The sequence below is a fragment of the Balaenoptera physalus genome (genome assembly GCF_965194825.1).
Source record: "Balaenoptera physalus genome assembly, chromosome: 8".
NCBI lineage: Eukaryota > Metazoa > Chordata > Mammalia > Artiodactyla > Balaenopteridae > Balaenoptera > Balaenoptera physalus.
Genome location: NC_138887.1, coordinates 18268094 through 18291371, shown reverse-complemented (window position 1 = coordinate 18291371; position 23278 = coordinate 18268094). Strand labels below are relative to the sequence as shown.

At 39.0% G+C, this 23278-nt stretch overlaps 1 protein-coding gene and 1 long non-coding RNA gene across 9 annotated transcripts in view; one reads left to right on the top strand and one right to left on the bottom strand.

Annotated features, from left to right (window-relative positions):
• The window catches only part of LOC309666322, a 10922-nt gene extending 6930 nt beyond the window's left edge, over positions 1-3992 (top strand). Inside the window, exon 2 of the long non-coding RNA XR_014267050.1 lies at positions 412-3992. This is a non-coding gene — a long non-coding RNA (uncharacterized lncRNA). The remainder of the gene's footprint in view (positions 1-411) is intronic.
• LOC309666261 (uncharacterized protein) overlaps positions 1-23278 on the bottom strand; it is a gene marked incomplete at its 5' end in the record, with an annotated part of 100047 nt that overhangs the window by 75963 nt on the left and 806 nt on the right. The window contains 2 exons of one of the 8 annotated variants that reach the window (XR_014266973.1): positions 1169-4839; positions 22018-23278. The exons of 6 other annotated variants lie outside the window; for them this stretch is intronic. Of the gene's footprint in view, positions 1-1168 lie in introns of those variants that run through there. One more of the 8 variants, XR_014266972.1, reaches the window with a different exon arrangement.

Sequence of the window (23278 nt, the reverse complement as noted above, 5' to 3'; positions counted from 1 at the left end):
ACTGTACACTGATAACAGAAATACTGTCCACAGCCCACTGAGAAACCACACTAAACCCAGAAAGAGGCATTTGAAACCTCTGGCTTACAAAACAAGTTTGAATCCAAATCTTTAAACCTTTAAACTAACTATTTTCTATCATTCAGCATTTTCTGTATTTTCTAGGTTCAACCATAACACCATTTACCCTGAACATTAAAACAAGACAAATATTTCTTAAGGGTATGTAATTACAGGTACTGTGAAGGACGCAGAGAAATTTACCATGCTTCCAGACTTGAGAACTGGAATGAACTGACTCAGTTACATGGGACCAGAGATGAGAATCACACCTAGACTTCTATTCTTTATCTTTTAAGCTACTCATTAACATTCTTCACATTCCCCAGCCACCAGATTATGATACCTGAGTCAAGATTGATTACTGTCTTCAAGCATGTTTAGTATTGACTGGATCTATTAAATGTAAAAAAAAGATAGCTAGCAATTAGTGCGCTCCTCGTATGTGCACGAAATCCACATTAGGGTTCTTATGATTATCATCCTCCTTTTACAGATGAGGAAATTGAAGCCCAGAGATTAAGGAACTAGTTAGTGCAAGGTCACAGCCTAGTGAGTGTCATGACTACGAAATAATGTGTATGTGCAGAGAGGAATCAGTGTCTTTGGATGTCAGGAAAAGAAACGAGATCAATCACACTGGGAAGGTGGATTGAAATTTACATTTTATCCTCTTCCAGTTAACAGCTTGGCAAGGATAAACTATGCTTTTGTCATTTAAAAATAGTGCACTAGAGGGCACCAAAATACGCAGGCTGTGACTTTAAAACTGTTTTGATAATGCAGTTCCCACAGTGCTACAAGATATATAATCAGTAACGGATTCAAGCCAAAAGGCCATCCCAGAAAGAGTACGATGCAGTTTATGACAATTAAGCAGCTGTATTTTTAGCCCCTCAATTAAAAAACAAAAAACAAAACCCGCATGCTTTATACTGAGCAATTTGTAATTTGTCTCTACTGATTTTTATTCAAAGTGCCTTTCAGCCAGGTTTTCAAATTTCTCTTTGCCCTGCCTGCTGAGTGGTGAAGGGAAAGGGAAGAGTAACCTGGAAAGGGTAGGGTAACCTGGATGAAAATAAATTAAAAAAAATTACACACTGAGATATATTTTACCTTTTAAAATTTATTTAGCAAAGTAAAACGTACATATATTTTCTAAAAAGAAAAGAAAAACCCCACACTTATATCCAAGAGCTTAAAATGAAAAGGAACATGACCCCATCCTCAGCCTCAAGAGGCAACATCTTTTAGAGGTAACTCCAGATTCCGAAAATAATATGTTTATGTTTCTATTTCTTGATTTATCAAACTGACATTATTTGTTTACCTCTATGGAAACTGAGGAGTTAGCTAACAGAATATTCATCTCTTATAAGTCACACAGTTTACAAAATAACTTTTATTTTCCACTATTATAATTGCAGAACATTTAAAAAATAAACAGAAAGAGGAAAATTACCATTTTGATGCATATTCTTAACATTTTTTTTACAAAAATAAGATTACCTTGTACATGTGATTTCATCAAACTATACAAGATGCTCACCTTTCCATGCCATTCAACATTAAAAATGTCATTTCGTTTTTGGTTTTTTATTGTAGTATAACTTACGTTAAAAAAAGTTCTGATGTATAAGGAACCTCCACCTCTTTAACCAGTGTTAAGGATCAGATAATTTCACTCCACAGTGGGAACTGTGGTATTTGAAGGTATCATCCAGTGTCAAGTTATGCAGCAGTGAGAATAGTTAGGGTCTGAAGGGGCCAGGACTTAAAGAGTCCTGCTGGGCATGCAGAAATCAATCGAAACAAGTTAACAACTCAGCCCGGAAAAGAAAAGTTCTAATTATTCTTCAACATGTCAAGACTCAGTGAGACTCAGTGGATCATGAATGAGTTGGTCACAAGTTTGGAGTTTCTCCATTTTTTGGTGAAAAATAATAAATCTTTTGTACGTTTAATTCTGTATCATTCCCTTATAAGTTATCACAAGAAGCACAGACAACTACTAGAGTCATTAGCGCAACTAAAAAAAAAATCTAGCATCTTTCTCTTGATCTTTTTTTTCAAAACTCACTCCCCCCGCCCCCAATCTGCACCTGGTTCCAAATGGTAGGGGGCCAGGGTTGGGAAGCATTATGGCCTGCTGTCAGGCAGCAGCCTAAAATGTACCTGGAAAGAGGCCTGTCTACCTTTTCATTCATCTCCATTTTCCTTGTGAAATAAAAACAAGATGATGCTACAGTCATACCAAACCTAGGCTTGTGCACCATCCCTACAGAATACTCATCCAGTACAAAGCTCTGCAATAGGGGCAAGTCACGTTGAACACGAGCAGAAACTTCCTTAGGAACCAGGAGCTTGAAAGGATGCCTGGGAGCTGGTAAACATACTGAGAAACCATTAGACAAACACCAGCTCTTTCAGGTGGGAGGCCATTCCTATGGGGACGGAGAGAATCCTTACCTAACACAACCAACATAATATTGAGTAAATAGGTGCTCGAAAAATCCTTTAAACTTTTCCTTGTTTTTACTTAACCTTTATGCTAGATACCGCTCTATGCCAGGTATTGTTCTAAGGGCTCTGTATGCTTTACCTCGTTTGATCCATCTATAAGAGACTCAGCGAAATTAAATAACCTTTTAAATTTAGACACAGCTGCTAAGCGGTGATAGGGGGCTCAGAATTCAAAAGCAGGTCCTTCCCATAGCAGGGACATTATTGCTCTGGCCTCCACTAGTGGAGCATCGAGAATAACGAGCAGTCATTTCCGCTCGGCACACAGGACGATGGGCATACTGACAGCTACCAGCATTTCCGAAGATGGCGGTTGCGCCGGATTCAGTTTGAGCAGTGTGCGCCACGGCGAAGTGGAAGCGGCATTATACGGGTTTTGGAAAGAACGAGGAGAGGATGGCGTTAAAGGGTGTTAAGCAGTATAATGAATCCCGGAGAAACTAAAGCTCTGGCCCGCAGGCCCCAGGAAGCAGCCGGCGGAAGTGGGCTCGGCCGCGGTGGAAGTGCGTTTCCGGGGCTCCGCCGCGACGACGCGGGCGGGGAGGGACTGCTCCAGCGGCGCAGCGGCTGCGCGGGACGGCCCTCCCCGCCTCCGACCCTGCAGTACTGCTGGCCGCCGGCCGCCAGAAAGGCTCGGCCGAGGGGCAGCGGGCCTCTGGGGAGGGGAGAGCCGCTTTCTGGCGCCGACCCCTCCCCCGGCCGCGAGGGCGGTGCCTCTGCGACGCAGGAAGCGGGGCGGCTACGCTCTCGACGGCGGTGGCCAGCCGGCCACCCTGACGGAAACTCCAGGTCCCGACTCGTTTGGGCCGACGGCCGGGCCACGAGCCTGCATAGGCTGCGCAGCCACCCACAGCTCGCTCTTCCAGACGGGGGAGCCAATGTTCGGACGGCTTGGTAGAGTCCACGAGGGCAAATACCGCCCCACCAAGAGCGAGCGAGATCTCGATGAAGAGAAAGGGGGTCTTGGGTGTGTCCATTGTTATGATTAAGCCTGTTTATCATGTATACAGCGAAAGAGGCTATTTCCAAAAGGTCAAAACTGGGTGACAGAACCTCTCCCTCCTCTGGACTGGTCAGACTGAAGAGGGCTAACTTCTTTCTCTTTCCGTTTCCAACTAAAGAAAAATTCCCCACTGTGGCTTCTCACCTCAGCCATTTTGAAGCGAGCTAGTTTCTCCGAAGTCAGTTGAGAGAAGGGGTTCCAGAACAGGGTGCTGGGTCGGGTAACAGCAGTTACAGGCCTCATTACGTAGCCTTCTCTCAGAATTGTGTCCCCTGGCAAAGGATTTCTAACCACGAGTCCGCAGACAGAATTAAAGAGTTGTGTGTGCACTATGTAATGCACATTTACAGCATGCTGAGAAGGGATCCTAGGCTTTATGGGGCTGTCAAAAGGTCACGGCACAAAATTAATCCCTACGTCTTTGGGAGCCAGGGAAGTATCTCTGGAGGAAACTCAGGTTAAGGCCATTTAAGCTTACTTTCTGGGAGCCTGAAACAAAAGAATCTGACCACAAATAATTTGGTTCCATGAAACCATCAGAAAAGGAAGGATTCTGAGTTTGTTTTTTTTTTTTTGAGTAAAAGAAAAATAGCTTTATTTTTGCCAGGGAAACGGGAAAACACAGCATGCCAGCACCTCAAGAACTGTGACCCCCCCCCCCTCCCTGGGGAATCAGGGGAAGTCTTATAGGTGGTGCTCTTAGTCCGGGGTAGGTGATAAAGTGAACTGCTATTTTAATCCATACTTTGGAGGTGTTTTGAAGCTGTATTCCTTATGTACAAAGAACCTGCTTTTTGCACCTGGATTCCCCTTGACTATTTTCCAGTTAATGGTTGGGTTCACAGATTACTAATGTAACTGTTAAAAAATTTTTTAAAGCCTACCAAAGTCGGTCACTTGGGTAGCAGTATCAGATTGTTTATGTTGAACCCATCATTGCAGACAAATAACTTCCTTTTTGATACAAATTGTCTTGAACATTGTTAATCCCATTGTTATTTTAACTCCTCTGGCCAGGTGAACCTGCCCCCGACACACACACACACACACACACACACACACACTAATCTTGGAAAGTGGTACCATGATTCCCTGACTTCTACAGTTAAGTATCTTTTTTACATCAAGTTACCTTTAATCATGTAGTTTTCCTGTGCAACAAGAATAGTGAGGAGAGGGGACTATCAAATCTCAGATGTGATGCAGTTCATCTGTGTGCAGCTCAGAATAGCGGTTTTCTCTCCCTTCTTTCCCTGTAGGATTGCACTGTAAATTCATAGCTGCCTTAAAAAACCACGGTTGCTCAAACACACTCCTATTTACATCTGTTCATGCTAGATAGCCTATAATATTTGCATTCCTCAAGTCTTGTTAAAATACTGATCTGGGTTTCATAAAAAAATCCCATAAATGAGGAGCCTGATATTATGGCATCATTTCTCATAACTAGTTTAAGAGATAAGCTCTTCATTGCAGTTTCAGTATCTCAAAAAAGGGGAACATTTCTTTTGATTATAGTTACCTTTTCAAAATATAGGACTGATTTGATTTTAGGTTGGTAGGTTTGTCAAAAACAGGCACTCTAAACAGGCACCACAGGTAATTCTGCTACAGGTTGACCCAGAATCCCCATTTTAAGAACCACTGGCCTTTTAAAGGCAAATACATCATGGTAGCTTGGAATCATTTCTCTGGTTAGTCCCGAGTTATCCTGATTTTATATAACCAGACAGAAAACCTATGGAGGCGTGACAGCCAACAAACTGAGTAATTTATGCAAAAGTGCAAATCTGCTTTGGAATTTCTTGAAGTTCTGCCCTATTATAGGGAAGGAACACAGCCAAATAAAATGTGCTGGATAGAAATGAGGCCTTTTTATAGAACAACCTGTTTTTACAAATGCTATATGTTATTTATTCAAGATGTTCAGGCTCAGAGATAATGTATTCCAAGTTTATTAAAACCAGATTAAGTTCTCCTCCACCTATATATGATTAAAATTTACAATCCTTTATTACCCTAATAATGTTGACTAAGGGCCTGGCTTGAGGGAAAGCACTGGAGCAAATCAAGCCTTTGCAGGCTCAGGACCTAAATCAAGTTGTGGAAAAAAAAGACCCTGTACTGCAGTCATACCTTGCCAAATACCTGGTAAAATTAGTGGGCTAAATCCAGTGAGACACTCCTCAAAGATGTTAGATGCTCTGTTTCTTTTATAGCTGTGTCCCTCTGTGACAAGCAGCTACAAGGTTCTTGGTACTATCAGTCCTCTACCCAGTGGGACCTTGCCACAAGGTAGAAGAACATACAATCTGATATTTGCTACTTCCTAAGCAAGTATAAGACTATACCTGCTAAGTTTGTATATTGCCCACAACTGCTAAATTGTTCTGCATAAGAAACACGACTTAAGAGGACATTTTTAGAAAGACTGGGCAACTGGAAAATGAGAAGCGAAAAGCTTAGGAGAAACAATACTGAACACTTTAAATTTTAAGAGGACAGACCTCATGTATTTCTTTTACCACAATTAAAAAAAAAAAAATCTTAGGAAATAACTGCATGGGATTTTTGTGAGCAAAATAGGATAATTTTTGCAATTTACACTCCCTACTCAGTCTCCCCTGTGAAGTTGTCAGTAAAATATATTATTACTTTTAATCCCTCATCTCTTTTTGGTGAATGTGATTAAGTACACAGCCCTGTTTTAAATTCTAGGATGAGTCAAAGGCTGCCCAAGGAGGGCAACCTCACATGGTATGTACATGAACTGGTGACCAATTTTTAAGTCCAATATAGCTTTGATAATTGCTTTACAAAACGCCGACACCTCACTGAAGAGTCCATCATTTTAAAAGAATAGCTTGACAATGCTTATTATGTCCGATTAACTTTATTAGTCTATCAAGTAATAAAAAGTAATCATAGTAATTTCTGATTCCAGTGCATTAAAACTTTTACTTAGTAGTACCATATTTGAAGGTTAAATTTTCCTAGTGAGGAGGCAAATAATCCTTTTCCATTTATTAATGTCACATCCACTATTCTTTTTGAATAATGAGCATGATTCAGGCCTTGACTCACCATTTCCTTAACCTATCAGTTTCTGTTTGAAGGTAGTGCCGACATGATACTTCAGAGAATGCTGCTGCACAACCAATTACCTAGCACTCAGCGGGTAAGAGATTAAGCAAAACCCTCACCGCCACAACAGACGCATGCACTGAATCAAACATGACTTTATTTGCGCTACTTGCTGTGATACGTCTTCTTTAAATTTTTTTCCTATATGTCACTAAGACATGGGGTATAAAGCCTTATACTAATAGTTTAAATAGATCAGAAACATTTTTACATGTTATAAGTTCATTTTAATGATGGCATATTATTCCATCTACTGGCTCTGACCCAGGGTATAAAATTATTTGCCTATTCATTAGCTAGTTCTTGATATTTGTATTTTGACCTCCAGCCTAAACCGGCTTCCATCTTTCCTATGTCCCAACTGATCCCTTGATGACGAGCAGGCTCTCTGGCTTAGCAGTTACCAATTGATCATTACTTGTTTCTAGAAGTCTTAAGTTCACAATATTTCCTTTAATTGCTCTAGTTCAGGAATCCACACATTTTTTTCTGTATAGGGGGCCACACAGGAAACATTTTAGGCTTTTCAAACCACAGTCTCAGTCACATAGGGTTCCCCCCCCGCCCCGCAACAATAACCCTTTAAAAATGTGAACAACCTTCTGAACTGCCCAGCTATAAAAACACAGGCAGTGCTTGCTATAGCTTGCCCATTCCTGCTCTGGTCCTTAATGGGAAAAAGGGTAAAGAAAGCTCAACTTCATGCATGCGTGTATGACCACAGTAACTTAAAAGTGCTGGCTGGATATTTAATTCAACATGGTCTTCACCATAATGCTTTTTGGCATCTGAAAATATCAGAGTGCTTGTTTGGTCAATTAATACAGCAAGTATAAAAATATACTCACACTTTACCTTGGGTGAAGAAGCTCAATGATTATAAAGTAAGAAATAACTCAAACTGAGATTTAAGTTTATTACAACATGTGTACAATAATTACATACTTATGTGTATAATTTTAGTTTTACATGCAACATCTTTTATCTCAGATAGCTCCTAAAACTTGCTGTAATTCTACTAACTTCATGATGGAAGTTGTTATTTTATGAAAATATTCCCAAAGATTTAAAAATAACATTTGAAAAAAACATTAAGGTTGAATTTCTCAAATAGCTTCCTGTTTACTTGGTTAGTCTACTTACTGAGTGAGCTACATGTCCAAATAACTTATGCTGTTTGCCACTTACCTACCCAGTTCCTCATTTTACTCATGTTTTGTGGGACAAAACCAATTTGGAATAATGCATTTAGTTCTAGGGATCCAGAGAAAAAAAGAGTTGACCAAAGATGCAATAAACTGCCCCAATATCACTGTGGCTATTTAAACAGAGGTCACTTGTTGGGCAAACTAATGCATGCATAAAGAGGGAGGGAGAGATAATTAACACTGGATACCTGAGAGGGTTTTAGGCTAATCCTAAATTCTATCAATCTCTGCAAATATTTGTTAAGCTTATGCTGAATGAAGTAAGATTGACCACTGTGAAAGCCCACAGATATACCCACTCTGTAAGATATACGTTTGAGAGGAATTTTAATGGAGTGTTCTTGTTCATGTATTTGGCACTTGCGTAAACTAAGCCAGGTTCTTCTCTTAAGACCCGTAACTCCATCCTTATCTCTGCCCTTGGGTGCTTATATGGCACTTTATTTTTAACTGCAGCGACTCACAAATTATTCCTCACTGCCTCTTTGAACAGAAAGAATGATTAACTCAGTGGAATGTTGGAAGGACTAAATTCCACACATTTGTCCCTTCAGACATGAATTTATTAGGCAGGACGTGTTAAAATACAGCCATCTTAAAAAGATTTCTTCCCATCTCACTCCACAATTCTTTATGTTATCCATACATTCTTAAATGCAATCGTGTTGTCTTTTGCTTTTCAGGTTAAATAATCCCATAGCTAATGACATGACTACTTTGGTTTCCAATCTGAGGCAAATCTGTGCTTTAATTTGAAGGAAAAAAAAAAGTAAAGAAATTCAATTAAGTGAGATATACACACTACTATATATAAAATAGATAATAAGGACCTACTGTATAGCACAGGGAACTCTACTCAGTACTCTGTAATGACCTATGTGGGGAAAGAATCTAAAAAAGAGTGGATGTATGTATATGTACAACTGATTCACTTTGCTGTACAGCAGAAACTAACAAACACTGTAAATCAACTATACTCCAATAAAAATTAATTAGAAAACAAAAACAAATCAATGAAGTGAGGGTAAGATAAGGAGTAACTATGACTCTTAAAATAGCCAAATGCCTCATCATTAAGTAGTGATGCCTATGAATACAACCCCCACTGCCCCTAGCTAGTATCCATGGAAACACTGCCAAGGCAATTAGCTTGGCAGAATCAGCAGGCAAAGACCTGGTTGAGCTTAATTTTGATCTAGAGTAAGTTACATTTTACATTTTCTATTCCTGGTTAACCTTCTGGATAATATGGTGACATAGTGGGAGTTCCTTAAGACTAAAACATTTGTTAGTCTTCTCAGAAACAATCTCCCTCTCCCTCACACATACACAATGTTTACTACCAGCTTGATGAAAGAATGAATTCTTGGTATACTATTTACTATATTTTCATATGTATCTCCATATGCTGTATTATGGATTTGCTGAAGTAATTTGTAGTTCTTTATATTTCGCATTTATAAATAATTTAAAAGTCAAAAGAATGTTTATCAATCTAACATATAAGATCAAAAAACCTGACTTTGTTAATAAACACATTGGTATCTCAGACTGAAAGCTCGGTAACCAAGGGACAGGTGTGTTAAACTGATAAATCAAATGATTTTTTTTTTTTTTTAAATGAAGAAAAGACACATGATTAACTCTTTGGCCAGTAGTTTCCTCCAAGAAGGTTAATTATATAGGAAGTCTAATTATATGCATAAAGTTGCCTGGTGAACATGATACCAAAACATGTGAATTATATGATGAGAATATTTATCGGTATTGGGACTGGATTTTTTATGTTGAAGTGGGTGGGTCCTTAAAGTCCTAGCTCATGACATCTAAATTCCTTAAGATCTACTACTCCTCTTAAGTTACTAATATTAAATGAAAGGATGCTTCTTTCTACTCTGAGTTGCACTTCTGGGATTTAAAGTTACTGGTTTCACCTTTAAGGGAAAACAGTAACCTTGGTTAAAAGATCACATTGTCTAAACATCTTAGAATAATTAGTTGTAAAAGTAGGATGAAATGTCACTGGGCTTCCCTGGTGGCGCAGTGGTTGAGAATCTGCCTGCCAATGCAGGGGACACGGGTTCGAGCCCTGGTCTGGGGGGATCCCACATGCCACGGAGCAACTAAGCCCGTGAGCCACAATTACTGAGCCTGCGCATCTGGAGCCTGTGCTCCGCAACAAGAGAGGCCGCGACAGTGAGAGGCCCGCGCACCGCGATGAAGAGTGGCCCCCGCTCGCCGCAACTAGAGAAAGCCCTCGCACAGAAACGACAACCCAACACAGCCATAAATAAATAAATGAATAAATAAAATTTAAAAAAAAAAGTAGGATGAAATGTCACTATGTTTAAAATAACAGTTGATAGCTCCTCCTCGTTTAAAATGCTCCTATATATTAAGAGGGGAGGAGTATAGAAATAAGGCTTCTTTTTCACAAAAAAAACCTAAACACTCATTAAAAAGACAGACTGATTCCCAGGCTAACAAGACTTGACCCTTATCGGCTACAGAAAAAAAGGGTCAGTCCATCAGAATATTCTGAATTTCTTAGAAAACAATTTACGTTGCTGTTCTGATGAAATCTCCAAGAAGAAATGAAGGAAATGGTTCATGCCAATAGTACATCCAAGCTTCTCAGGTTGGAGACGTCTACTAGTACAGCAACACTCACCAAAAAAGAAATGGGAAAAACAAAACTGTCTTGGCACTGTAACTTTAAATAAACATTTTAGTGAAATGCTTCATTCCATGTATCTTAGTGTTTATCAAAGTAGCAATTTGCATGAAAAGTACCTGAGGATGAGGTCTGTGAAAAATGCAGATTCCTGGGTCACTAAGGAGTTCAGCATATGATTCTTAATGAATTGCTACATTCTTAAGAAAATTATGAATGATACGTAACATCTTGTTTGGGGGAACTCTGGGTGGAGCCCTGGAATGTATAAGTTCAAGCTTCCCAGATAATTATGGTAGTCAAACTGGCTTGGGAACTACCGACCTGCAGCAGTTTCAACATGCCTGTAGTAGGGAAACTAATTTTTAAAAGTGGATTTTTTTTTTTTTTTTAAAAGGCTCTGTAGCCACGACTATAACCCTGGGCGTTAAGAATTTGCCTTCAATGAAAAATCAATTAAGTTGTTAGAAATGCAAGACCAACTAAGTTCTGCCTTGAGAATTAAATGTGTGATATTTCTACCAGTTCTTTATGTAGTACTTTCAACTAACACTTTGGAAAAGAAATGTTGGTGCCTGTGTAACAGAACATATCAACTTATTTTATGTTACAAATCTTAGGAGTGATTTTTAACTTAGTGCCAAACCTGCCTGAAGAATATAAAATTGCTTGTGTTGTGGAAGGGATTGGTTAGTGCATTAATGGATTCAGCTTTATAAAAATGGGCATCAACATCATCTGTTGATTGTAAACTATTAAGAATTTAGACTAAGTATCTTTCTGTGCAGAGATGAACATGTGTTTTTACCATGCCATTTTGGGATGTTAGTCCCTAGGCTTGTTGCTGCATATTGGTAAGCATCTATGATCTCCATCCGTATCTGTGGGACCATAGCTATTCCTTTGAATGAGCTACCAGAATCTAGCCCTGAACTTCCATCCTGTTAATAGGGTTGCTGAACTGTTTAGAAAAGTTAGCAGTGGGAAGGTTCTCTTCTCTAATGTAATTAAGTTAAAGTACCTGTACAGTTATTTTTTTATTATTATTATCATGGTTTGGAAAGGCAGATTAAACCTGAAAAATAAGAACTTATAACCAAACACCAGAGGATGGATAGGAATTTTCAATTTTCTCAACACAATTTAACACTTTTTTTTGAGAGGAGGCTTTTATCTGCAATGGACAGAGAAAAGTACTAGGATATGCTTCACTTGGGATTGTTAGTCTTTCAAAGACTAATTGATGTTCAATTATTTTCTTTTTTTGCCCCCCTAGAATAGAGTGGCTTTGCTCTTGGGCACAAATCATTACCAATTTTAGGTTTCCTAACTTTTAACTACAAAAATACATCTCTAACCCTCTTTCCTTCTCTTCACAAAGTTCAAGAGCTATTACTATTTTGCAGACTCATACTCACCCCAGAACGAGAAGAGACCTAATTAATTAAAACATTTATTTGAGCACTTACTATGTCCTGGGAATTAATGCAGGCTGTATGCATTTATCTGAGAGATAATGCAAAGTAAACACTGCCCTTCAGGGGCTCACATTCTAGCAGGGTGAGGAGATTCTCAATAATTTGGGTTGGCCCAAAAGTTCATTCAGGTTTTTCGTAAGACGTTACGGAAAAACCCAAACAAACTTTTTGGCCAACCAATACAACAAACTGCTATAACAGAACTGAGTAAAAGGTACATGGAATTATAAATAACAATAGACTTCTTGGAAGAGCACCAGAGAAAGCTTCAAAGAGGAAAAACATTTGAACTGAAGGATGCATTCACAAGGGGCAGAGTAGGGGGATTCCATGAAAAGGTAATAACAAAAAGAAAGGAGGTCTGAGAGAGCAAGGTAAGTTTAGGGAACTGAAAGCAGTAATGTGGGTCGAAGCAAAAGGAGCAGCAACTGGATCTCTGATTGGAAAAAAAGGCAGGAGACAACAAATAAGAGGGCCTTCCCTTATGCCAGTCTAAGGAGCATGGACTCCATTAAAAGCATTTCAAGTAAAATCAGATTCACATTTTAGTAAAATCACTTTGAAGGATGACAGATGGATTAGAAGGGGCAAGATTAAAGCAGAGTAAGCTACATCACTGCATAGTTATATATAAAGACTCATTTATTTGGCAAATATTCAGGGCAACTGACTACTCTATGCCAGGCCTGAACTAAAGTAGTGGCAATGGTCATGAAGACAAGGGGGGTCAGACCAAGAAATAAAAACTCAGAACGGACATTACTTAGGAACATAACAGACACAAAGTATTAAAGAACTGAGGATGGTTCCTGGTTCTGACAAGTTGTAGACCATACTGTTTGCATCCCATTTAAAAAAATAATATCCAAGCATTTTGCCTTATCATTACAAACTAGAACAACTTTAAAAAAAATGCTTTCTGGTAATACTTGTCTGTTGTAGAAAATCCATCTGTATGCCTACAACCCAGAGAGAACCAGTGAAACCATTGTACTTTACTTCCTTTACCCTCATTTCTATGAAAGCAAACACAATATACAAAAGCCCTACAAATTGTAATCTGTTTTTCATATTTTTGTTACCATTTCTTTGTAGTATGCGATGCCCTGAAATGATTCTTTTTTTTTTAAATTTATTTATTTATTTTAATTTATTTATTTTTGGCTGTGTTGGGTCTTCGTTTCTGTGCGAGGGCTTTCTCTAGTTGCGGCAAGTGGGGGCCACTCTTCATCGCGGTGCGCGGGCCTCTCACTATCGCGGCCTCTCTTGTTGCGGAGCACAGGCTCCAGACGCGCAGGCTCAGTAACTGTGGCTCACGGGCCTAGTTGCTCCGCGGCATGTGGGATCCCCCCAGACCAGGGCTCGAACCCGTGTCCCCTGCACTGGCAGGCAGACTCTCAACCACTGCGCCACCAGGGAAGCCCTGAAATGGTTCTTTAAAAATAATTTTAATGGCTGTATTCATGGACATATCCTAATTTAAACAGATTCTGTTGAAAATTTATAAGCCTTTTACACATTCATCTAAGACTGACTTGTCACAATTAAAATGAGAGTTGAGATACATGAATGATTCACAAATAACAACCTAAAATGAATTCTGGATAATTTTTCATTATTCCACAGGAAAATGAGAATAAGAACAATGTAGCAGGTTTTTCAAAATAATTTAATTTTTTAAATTATGAGACTATGTCCTTATTTGCTGTTAACACCCGTTTTTTAAAACCAAGGATATGGTGTTGCTGTTTAGAGAACTAAAAATAGTAACTATATTGGTTTCCATATTTATCATTTGATTCATTCAAGAAATCCCAAAGTCTAGGAACCAATGTATTTGATTAGGTCTAAACCCCTCCCAACTATTTCTTTTTAGTTTGCCTCTCCTACATACTGGATTGCTACATTCTACCAAAAAACCCTACAGAATAATTATTTAGCTTTGTTGACTCGTATCTTAGATTATCTATGGACACACATTGTTCGATTTCTCCTAAATCCTTGAAGTCAAAACAATGGCTCTGTATTCCAGGGATATATAGTGTGAGCCTTTCCCACCTTAACCATTCTATATTATAAAGGCTCGTATGAGACACAAGACCTAGATTATGAAGCAGAAGTCCTTGATTTAGAAGGAACAAATCTAACCCGCTTGTTGGGAAGCTATCTAGTTGCTGACTGCTACTAATATATCAGGGAGTTACCCATGCACCTCGACAGACTGTTTATTATGATTAACAATTACCCGGTTCTTATAAGTACCCTTCTTCCCAGTAGCTTAAAGACTTCTGGTACACAATGCCTCTTTGATGCATAGTAACAGAATGAGCAAGCAAGGAAATAAGTTCTGCCAGTGAGAGGGAGAGGCTGCAAGGGAATGAATAATCAAACTCTAAAAAATGAAACTACTTTCAAGTTCATGCTTTAAGTCAAAATAGCCTGTGATGTCAAAACTCCTCCTACTCCCTCAATCTAAAGAGGACCAGTACCCTACACATTTACCTTCACCTGAACATTCTGGGGCCCCAAGTTTTAAGAACTTTGCTGGTCTGGCTGTAATTACTGAGTTCTAAAATACCAAATTTTATGACTGCTATGAAGATATTCTTTTCAATGAGAATTCCTTTCCAAAGAGATTTAAAATGTATATATGAATGCTTAACTGTCCTCTTTCCATCTTCCTAAGCCTTACCTCATGACTTGATTTTGTAATCTGGTTCCTTCATTTTACTTTGCTAATTCATATTTCAGAATTATATTTTAATTTTCACACAAATTATAGTTATTTCACAAAAATGCATCACAAGGAAAAACGATTTCAGTTTATTTACAAATGGAAAATTTATTCCAAGGGGAACATATGACTTGTTTCACAGTTTTAAAAATGGAAGACATAACCTAATATTGTTTATTACTATTATTTTTGGAATACATGATGGCAAGGGCTGGGGGAGTTTATGCATAGAAAACCAAGCAGCTGCTTCTCTTCCACAAATAAATGATTTTACTAAGCACCTGGTACAGAAAACTTAACCATGTGTTTGAAGAGTTTACCTTAAAAAAATTACACTTTGAACTAGGCCTCCGATTAAACTCCTCTCAGAATTTAGTCCTTATCCTTGAACATAATTTGATAATGACCATTTGGCTAATAGAAAAAAGGCAGGGATACAAAGAAATAACTATGCCACAGCTACTAAAGTCTCATAATCATGAAATTTTGATTTTCATGACATAAACCTCTACTACTTCCGATGTTTTCTGTTTTGTTTTTAATTTCAGAGAGGCTATTTGGACCTAAAGCTATGATTAGGAAGTAAGCTACTACCTAACTGCAATTTAAGGTCAGTTTACTTTGTAGCTTAATATGAGTAACATTTAAGAAAGTCTTAATCTCCCCCTCAATTTAACTATGCTAACCTCTGGTCATCTTTACAAGGCTGAGTGCTTCAATAATACCAAAGTTTGATTTGTTAGTTAAATAGAACTAATTACTGCCTACAGAGGTAAGAATAACAAATTAAAAACACTTTGATACACATATATTTGAAAAGTATACATTGTTTTATATATATATATATATATATATATATATATATATAGAAATTGTATAGTTATTAATCAAGAGGAAAGTCTGTAGAGTGTAGGGGTGGAAAAAATGGGGAGCCAGTAAGAATGGGAACCAAAAATTAGGTGCCTACTCTATGTTAATGATCACCTAGGAGAGCAAGAAACAGGATACATAAAGTACTGAAACAAACACGAATGACCTATTTAACATAAGCATTGATTAGGTGACTGGATTCATATAAAAATGAAGGAAAAAAGAAAATATCATCAAATTTGATCATACCTAGGAAAATAAAGTACTTAAAACCAAGTGATCTTGATGGATATTAATTTCCTCATTTGTTAAAAGCCTAAATCAAAATTAAGTCTCTTCTATCACTAAAAACTAATTTCTGTAAGACACACCATAAGGCAAAGGTAATGCAAGCTCAGCTGAAATACACTAAGTACAATTGCCCCTCCATATCCTTGCCCCACGGATACCAAGGGATGACTGTATAAATGGTATTCATTCCTAGCGTCTTCTGACGTTTAGCTATCTGTGGACATTTACAATTATGACTTTGGTATCTAAAATGTTAGTCTCTAACAAAACAAAACAGTTTTAAGCACAAACTACAAATCAGACCCTTGATATACAAGCAGTATAAGTCAAGCTTTGTTTTTCAAAATGTGCAACTGTTGGAGCCTTGGAGGGCTCATTCTTCAAGGTAGCACAAGAACAACCTTCAGAAACAGCTGTAAGACCAATACAGTACCATATTTGACAATACCTTGCATGCTGAAACGAGGGCTTACACATCACCTAAAAAAACCCTTAAATTCTATCATTTCTTCTGACTGCCAAATGTTCACACATGTTCTAAAAGCCATTAAAAATGCATTTTGCATGGGCATAATGAATTTAAGATGTACAAACATGAATAAAAATGCTAACCTGAAATGTGAAGCATTTTAATAAAAGTTTTTGGGAGCCTAGCATTTTAATAAGGAAGGAATCAAGATATGTTTCCTGGGAATTCCCTGGCAGTCCAGTGGTTAGGAGTCTGCGCTCTCACTGCCATGGGCCCAGGTTCAATCCCTGGTTGGGGAACCAAGATCCCACAAGCTGCATGGCGCAGCCAAAAAGAAAAAAAAGACGTACTTCCTGATGTAGCAAGAAAATTATAAGTTCTGGCTTTTGCTATATAGGTATAAAAACAGGTTGCCTGTGCTACATGGATTCTCAGCATAAAAGTTAAAACGTCAAGACTTGAGTTGACGTTTTAGCAATATCTGGGTGCCAAACCTACTGTGCGACTTAAGCCAGTCATTTCCCTCTTTGATTTGAGACTACTTCCTCAAAATAAAAGAGGAAAAAAAGGAAAAAAAAGAGAATAAATGGCTTGAGCTTCATTGGCAAAAGGACTCTAGATTAAAAAAAAAAAATGAAATCTGGTTGTAATCCAGCTTCTTTTCCTGTCTCATCTCTCAATGTACTTCATGCAAGACTAGTCAAACGGGTTTCTTATACTTAGAACATGTTTTTTCTATTCCTGTTCTATGCCTTTGCACATAAAGCCATGCTGACGGCAAATACACTGTGTTTCACTGTCCCCACCCCATCCATTATTGAAATCCACATTTTGCCTCCTAGTTCAAAAATTTGATTTCTTCTACGAAGCACATTACCTGTTAACTGGGGTTCCTGGCTGAATGCTTACAGTACATACCTACATGGCTTAATCCCAAACTCGGTTATAAATTAATAGAGTAGAATTAATAACAGGTAAAATATTTAAGTGAAGAGAACCAGGTGGCAGAAACCAGATTAGAGGGCTAACACCACTGGCAAAATAGGTGTTACATGGGGCGGGGGAAACAAACCCAAAGTTTTGTAACATGATGGTATGGAATCAACCAGAGCATTTTGCATCCATTTATATATCCAACTGAGTTGCTATTATTAACAAAAACACATGCTATCGAGAAATTTTCAGGCACTTAGCATCAAAGCATATTACGTTATTTGTACAACAAAACTGAGTGCCTATTACATGCCAGGAACTTTGCACTTTAGCTACAAAGACGAGACACTGTCTACCAATATCTCAAAAACTAACAGAAAAGAGGAACATGAACATGACAGTGTGACAGATACAGAATTAACAAAGAAAAGGGAATGTCTCGTTTTCTGGAGATAAAAAGAGCAGCTATGTAGACGGGTCAATTTAACTTTAGTGGTGATCCATGAGGCTCATAAGCAGGAAACAGATGAACGAGCCTGCATATCATAGGGTGTGTTCTAACTTGATCCTCAAATGTGATGAACTAATTGAGTGTTTTAAGCAAAAAAAATTGTTTGGAAAGATGTTTGATTATATAAGTTAACCTAGAAGGGGAGAACAAAAAAATAAATAAACAAACAAAAAAGGGGAACAAAAGAAGTTTAAAAGAAAAAATAGCTCAGTTTTGAATTTGTTTAGTTTGAAGTACCTAAGGGACAGGTAAGATATTTAGTAGTTCCAATTGAGTTCAGAGATGATAAATTCTGGAGTCATCAATAGGTAAAGGTGTGGGAATTGATTAATATAACTGGTGAAAAAGTGGCTGGGGTCACAACACTGGGAAATAGCAACAATTAAGAAGCAGAGGAAAGCAACTAATGAAAACAGGAAGGACAGGAGTAGCAACTAGCAAAGGGTATTAGCATATAAACCATGGTATTTTAAAAAGTTATACTCTAAGGAATCAACTGCTATAGGTTATATAAGACCACCCACACCTGGAGCATATAAGAATACAAGACTTTCGCAAAATGTTATAAATGCAAATAATTGCATATAGTCTTTCCTTATTCCGTAAGATAAAACTTACTTAAAAGGCTGTTTGTGGAGAAAGGGAACTAGTTAACTTTTAGACATTTAAAGTCTATAGCTGGCACAAGTGAACCCTTGACCTCTGATGTTATGGGCAGAGTATCTCCTCTCAGCCATCTAATTTTTCAAAGGATTTTTGTAAACTACTGAGTAGTTTATCTTGTCAACCTAATTGAAAAACGTTAACAGCTAAGAATTATGTTCCAGGTATCTTAAATATGGTAGGAATGCAAATTATTTGACTGAAATTAGAGCTGGAGTTCCAATCTGTCCCAGGAACAAAGAAACTGGAGAGGGAAAACCAGAATATAGTTTTAAGTCTAAGACACAAATACTAATACACTTTGGGAGGGATACCTTTAAAAGTAAATACTTTTGAGGATAAAAAATATTAAAGTGACACCAAAAAAAAATATTAAAGTGATATAATCTCTAAGAATAAATTGCTACATAATTTAACTTGCTTTCAGTTGTATGAAATACCATTTTCCCTGGGTCCATAACCAATTTATTAGGACCAACACCATATAAAAGATAGTTGTTTATTGAAGGTATATTCTGTACCTCAAAAAGACAACGTTGACCATGGCCTTTTCTGTTTTGTGGCGTGCATACAATAAAGAAGAAACAAAAAAAAACCCAAACCCACTTTTCTTTTGTCAGAAATACAAGTGCAAGATAAGCATTGAAGTATGCAGAGTTTATGGCAAACACAAGCACTGAAGGAAAAAATGGCATAAAATACTTTTCTTGGGCCACTCCAGAGAATGGTGAAATCTCTAAGTTTTTGCTACTTCCTATCTGCTTCATTTAGGCGGAAGCAGAATACTATTAGTTTTTCTAGTTTCCAGGTGAAATCCCGTACTTACAGATGTTTCAAACTTGAACTAAACGTAAACACGCAACAGGGAAGAGACTATGGACCTGATCTTTTTGGATAGCAGAGGGCAGGTAATTTTCAAAATGGTTTTTAGATACTTAGGAACGAACTTATTACCTCTCCTTAAGAAAAATAATCAAGTTGACTCAAGGTGTCCACACCTTGTAAAGTTTTTTTGACCACCATTTGCAAATATGCATTTTAGGTTTAGTGTTAACACCTTGCCCAGGAAGAACGAGAGATGGCATTTTATTTTTTTCAGGAAGTTAAACTAAGCAGGCTGTAATGCTGTTTAACCATAACATTTTAAGGTATATTTAATGGTTTCAACTCAAACAGTTCTCAGATATAAATCTTTTCATTCTACATTTAAAGGCCACTGAAGTCAGGGGTGGGGTGGGGCAGAGGAAAGTTTTATATAAAAACAAAATCCAGTGAAAGTCACATGTAATTCTGAATATTTGTTTTTTACTTTGAATTGTTTCAGCAAGTATGTCAAAAGATAGACAGTGACTATTCAAAAATCCCCCCCAAAACTTTAAGAGCAGGCAAAAGGGTTATCAATGTTTATGCCAAAAGCCCAAATTTGATTTACTGCAGAGCTTCATTTTACATACAATTTTAATAAGCCCTATTACTGGAATGCCAACCTTATAATACATAAAACACATGTAGTTACTAGTGGCTGGCACGGTGACACATAAATGACAACAGGAAAAGTGACAAAAATACAAGGGCACAACTTATTGGATCCTCTAGTATCAGAGCAAGCAGTACTACATAACTTGATAAACCCCAAATACATCAAGGAACTATAAACCCAAATAATAACTGGTGTTTGTATACTGTTGAAGTTTGTAGGTTAAAATGTCTGCTAGATGTGAGAAACATGGATGTTGAAAAATACTAAGGCCAGTTGTCTTCCCATCCTTTCGCGGGGCAGCACTATGGCTGTCCCATCAGCGGCCTCCCCACCCCATCTCACATGTGAAAGGGGAGGAAACCCTGCCACTGAGCCTCATCAACCCTCTACCTCTTCTCAAAACTCTGGTGGTCAAAAGACGGGTTTTTTTGTTGTTGTTGATTTTACAGTTTGGAATAAAGTACCAAGCATAATATTTTTATGAGTTCAGGAAGCCTGTGGCCCCTGGTAAACCTAAACATTCCATCTGCAGCTCTGAGATGAAAATTTGGGTGTTTCATTAGAGAACAAACACAAAGGAAATTGTCTAAGGAGAACATATTAATATAATGCAAGAAGACAGACAAAGATAAGAAGTAACTGCTAGTATTTTAAATGCCACAGGAAAGTAAAGAAAAAATAGAGCTCAAGAGGTTCATGGGTTTGGCAATTAGGAACAATGAGGACCCAAGCTACTTAAAAGTACAAAACAAAACAAGGATTTGTTTCCATTATCTTGCAATATGGCCTCTTTTCCTTATTAAGGCACAGTGAAGTTAGAACCTTCTGAAAATTGCCTTTAAATGTACTGACTTCATATTTAGTTCCTCTTTTCTAAGCCGTAAGAAAATTGCTGTAAGGGTAAGGGAGTCGTTACTTACAATAGACCCCTGAAATTATTCAAGAATTCTTATAGGCAAAATGCCCAATTTATATTCACAGAACACACAAAAAAGTTTTGAACTTTAAAATCTTTGTAGTACTTAAAATAAATATTAAAAATTAAATGTTGTTTTTAAACTACCAAGTCTACAACTAAGACTAAAGGAAACAGCGCAACCTTGACTCCAGGTTAACTCATCTTTTCAGGTCCAACAAGCATTTCCTCCAAGCACCAAATATAGGTGTTCAGTCAAAAAGCAAGTCAGGTTTTAGGTGGAGAAGTCTTTGTTGAATAACTCCCAGCTCTCACTCACCACCACCCAAGGAGAGAAGCCCTTTTAAATCTTATCTAGTTCAGTTAATGGCTATTACTTTGGCCAAGTGGGAAGACAAAAACAAAATTAGTCTTTCTTACTGAATCTGCCAATATTGACAATAAGAACTTCTGAGCTGCTGGAGATCTTCACCTACCAAGGTTCCAAACACTAAAATTAAAATTCATACTTATACAAAAGTGATTTATAGAGGTACGCTTTAGTATTTCATACTGGTGCAGGAATCTTAATAATATTTACCAAAAGTGATTATAATTTCATCTTTTATTTTTAAAAACCATAGTAAGAGGGCGACAGAAAAAAGACTAAGAGTATTGAAAACAGCCTTACAACTTCATGTACAACACTGGCAACTTTTATTCTGTATTACTAATCACGTCTAAATTAAAAAAACAAATCCACTGATAAGATTTCACATTCTTGTAGAATATACAAAAAGGGAGGAAACGGGAAGAAAGTAAATACAGACGGAAAAAACAAGTTTGAAGAGGGCCCCTCAAACTTCAGATGATATACTCCTTGGTTTCTTCTTTTAGGTAACTAAAAGTGTTCCCGGGTATTATCACGCCTTTTACACTTATTTCCAAACTTAGGGAATATTTTGCCATTCGGATCTGAGAAACTTTACGTTTTCTCAGAAAATAATCAATACTCCTCGGCGCTGTGGCCCAAGAGCTAGACTCTCCTTTTTACTCAGTCCAGTGGCCCTTCGGGACTCACGGTTGATTCCGACTCCCACATTAGGGACCAGACACCTTACGTAAATACACCTCGCAAGGAGAAAGGCAGATAAGAAAATAGGGCGCCAAACCGTCCCCTCCATCAACAGCCGTCACACCCCCTAAGGAGCGTCCCTCCGGGGGCTTTTCCCAGGGAGCCGCAGCTGTTACGCACTATGGGGGAGGAGAAGCGCCCTCAACAGTAAACTCTTCCTCTTCAGGCGGCCGACGCCGACCGCACCACAGTCTCCTCCGCCCCAGCCCTTTCCCCTCCCCCGCCCCAACCTGGGTCTGAGCCAAACCCCACAGGAATGCAGCCCGGTCACATGCGCTGCGGCGGCGGTGGACGTGCCTCTCCCCCCGCGCCCCAAGGAGACCCAGCGCCATCTTGCCCTGACGCAGTTACTAAAATCATGGGAGAATTTGTGTCTCCTCATCCACGCCAGCACCCCGAAGTTTCGCAGAGGCCGAGCCGGGGCCCTCACCTCGCGCAGGGACAGGAGAAAATAGTCAAGGAAAAGCCTTGAGATTCCCTTCGCCACCGCTTGGGTTCCATATCGGCCGCAGCAGCAAAGATCACCATCGTCACTGCTCTGTCTCTGCAACAGCCTCCCCCGACGGCTCTGGCCCCACCTCCTGCTGCAGCATGAGGTCACCGCTAGCCAATCACGACACGCCCGACAGAACACCTCAGGCACTGATTGGCTGCGCGGACCGCCTCTGCCTCTCCCCACTCCGCTTACCAAGCGCTTCGGGAGGCTGTGGAGCTAGAAGACGGAAACCGCCATTTCGGGGAAAGACCCCGAAAACAGGAGCCGCAATCACCGTGTCATTTTACTGGGGAAACCCTTTATTCTTTGGCCTGCCCCTTTGTTCTTCGAGATAACCGTCTCTCTGACCCTCCCTCGTTTAATCACCGCCGCATAAAGGAATTCCCGCTCCCCTCCCCGCACATTGTCCCGCCGGCGGGGAAATCCTTCCCCGGGGCCAAAGTAGGAGGCACAGACGGCAACTGCACCGACGGCAACGGCAGCTTTTTACCCCGATACACGGTGGCAGGGAGGCGGCGCTGACGGTGGCTGTATTTTTCCTGCTGCTTCTCCCCCCGACCTCTTCCGTTTCTCGCTCCTCCATCGAGACGGCGCTGGACTCGCCAGCTCCGCTTTTATCCGGTGCTCGGAGCCTGCGCACTGGAACCGCCTCAGCCCCTAGTGGGCGTCGAGTGACACCCCAACCGAGTTCATCCCGCGCTAGAGGCCAGA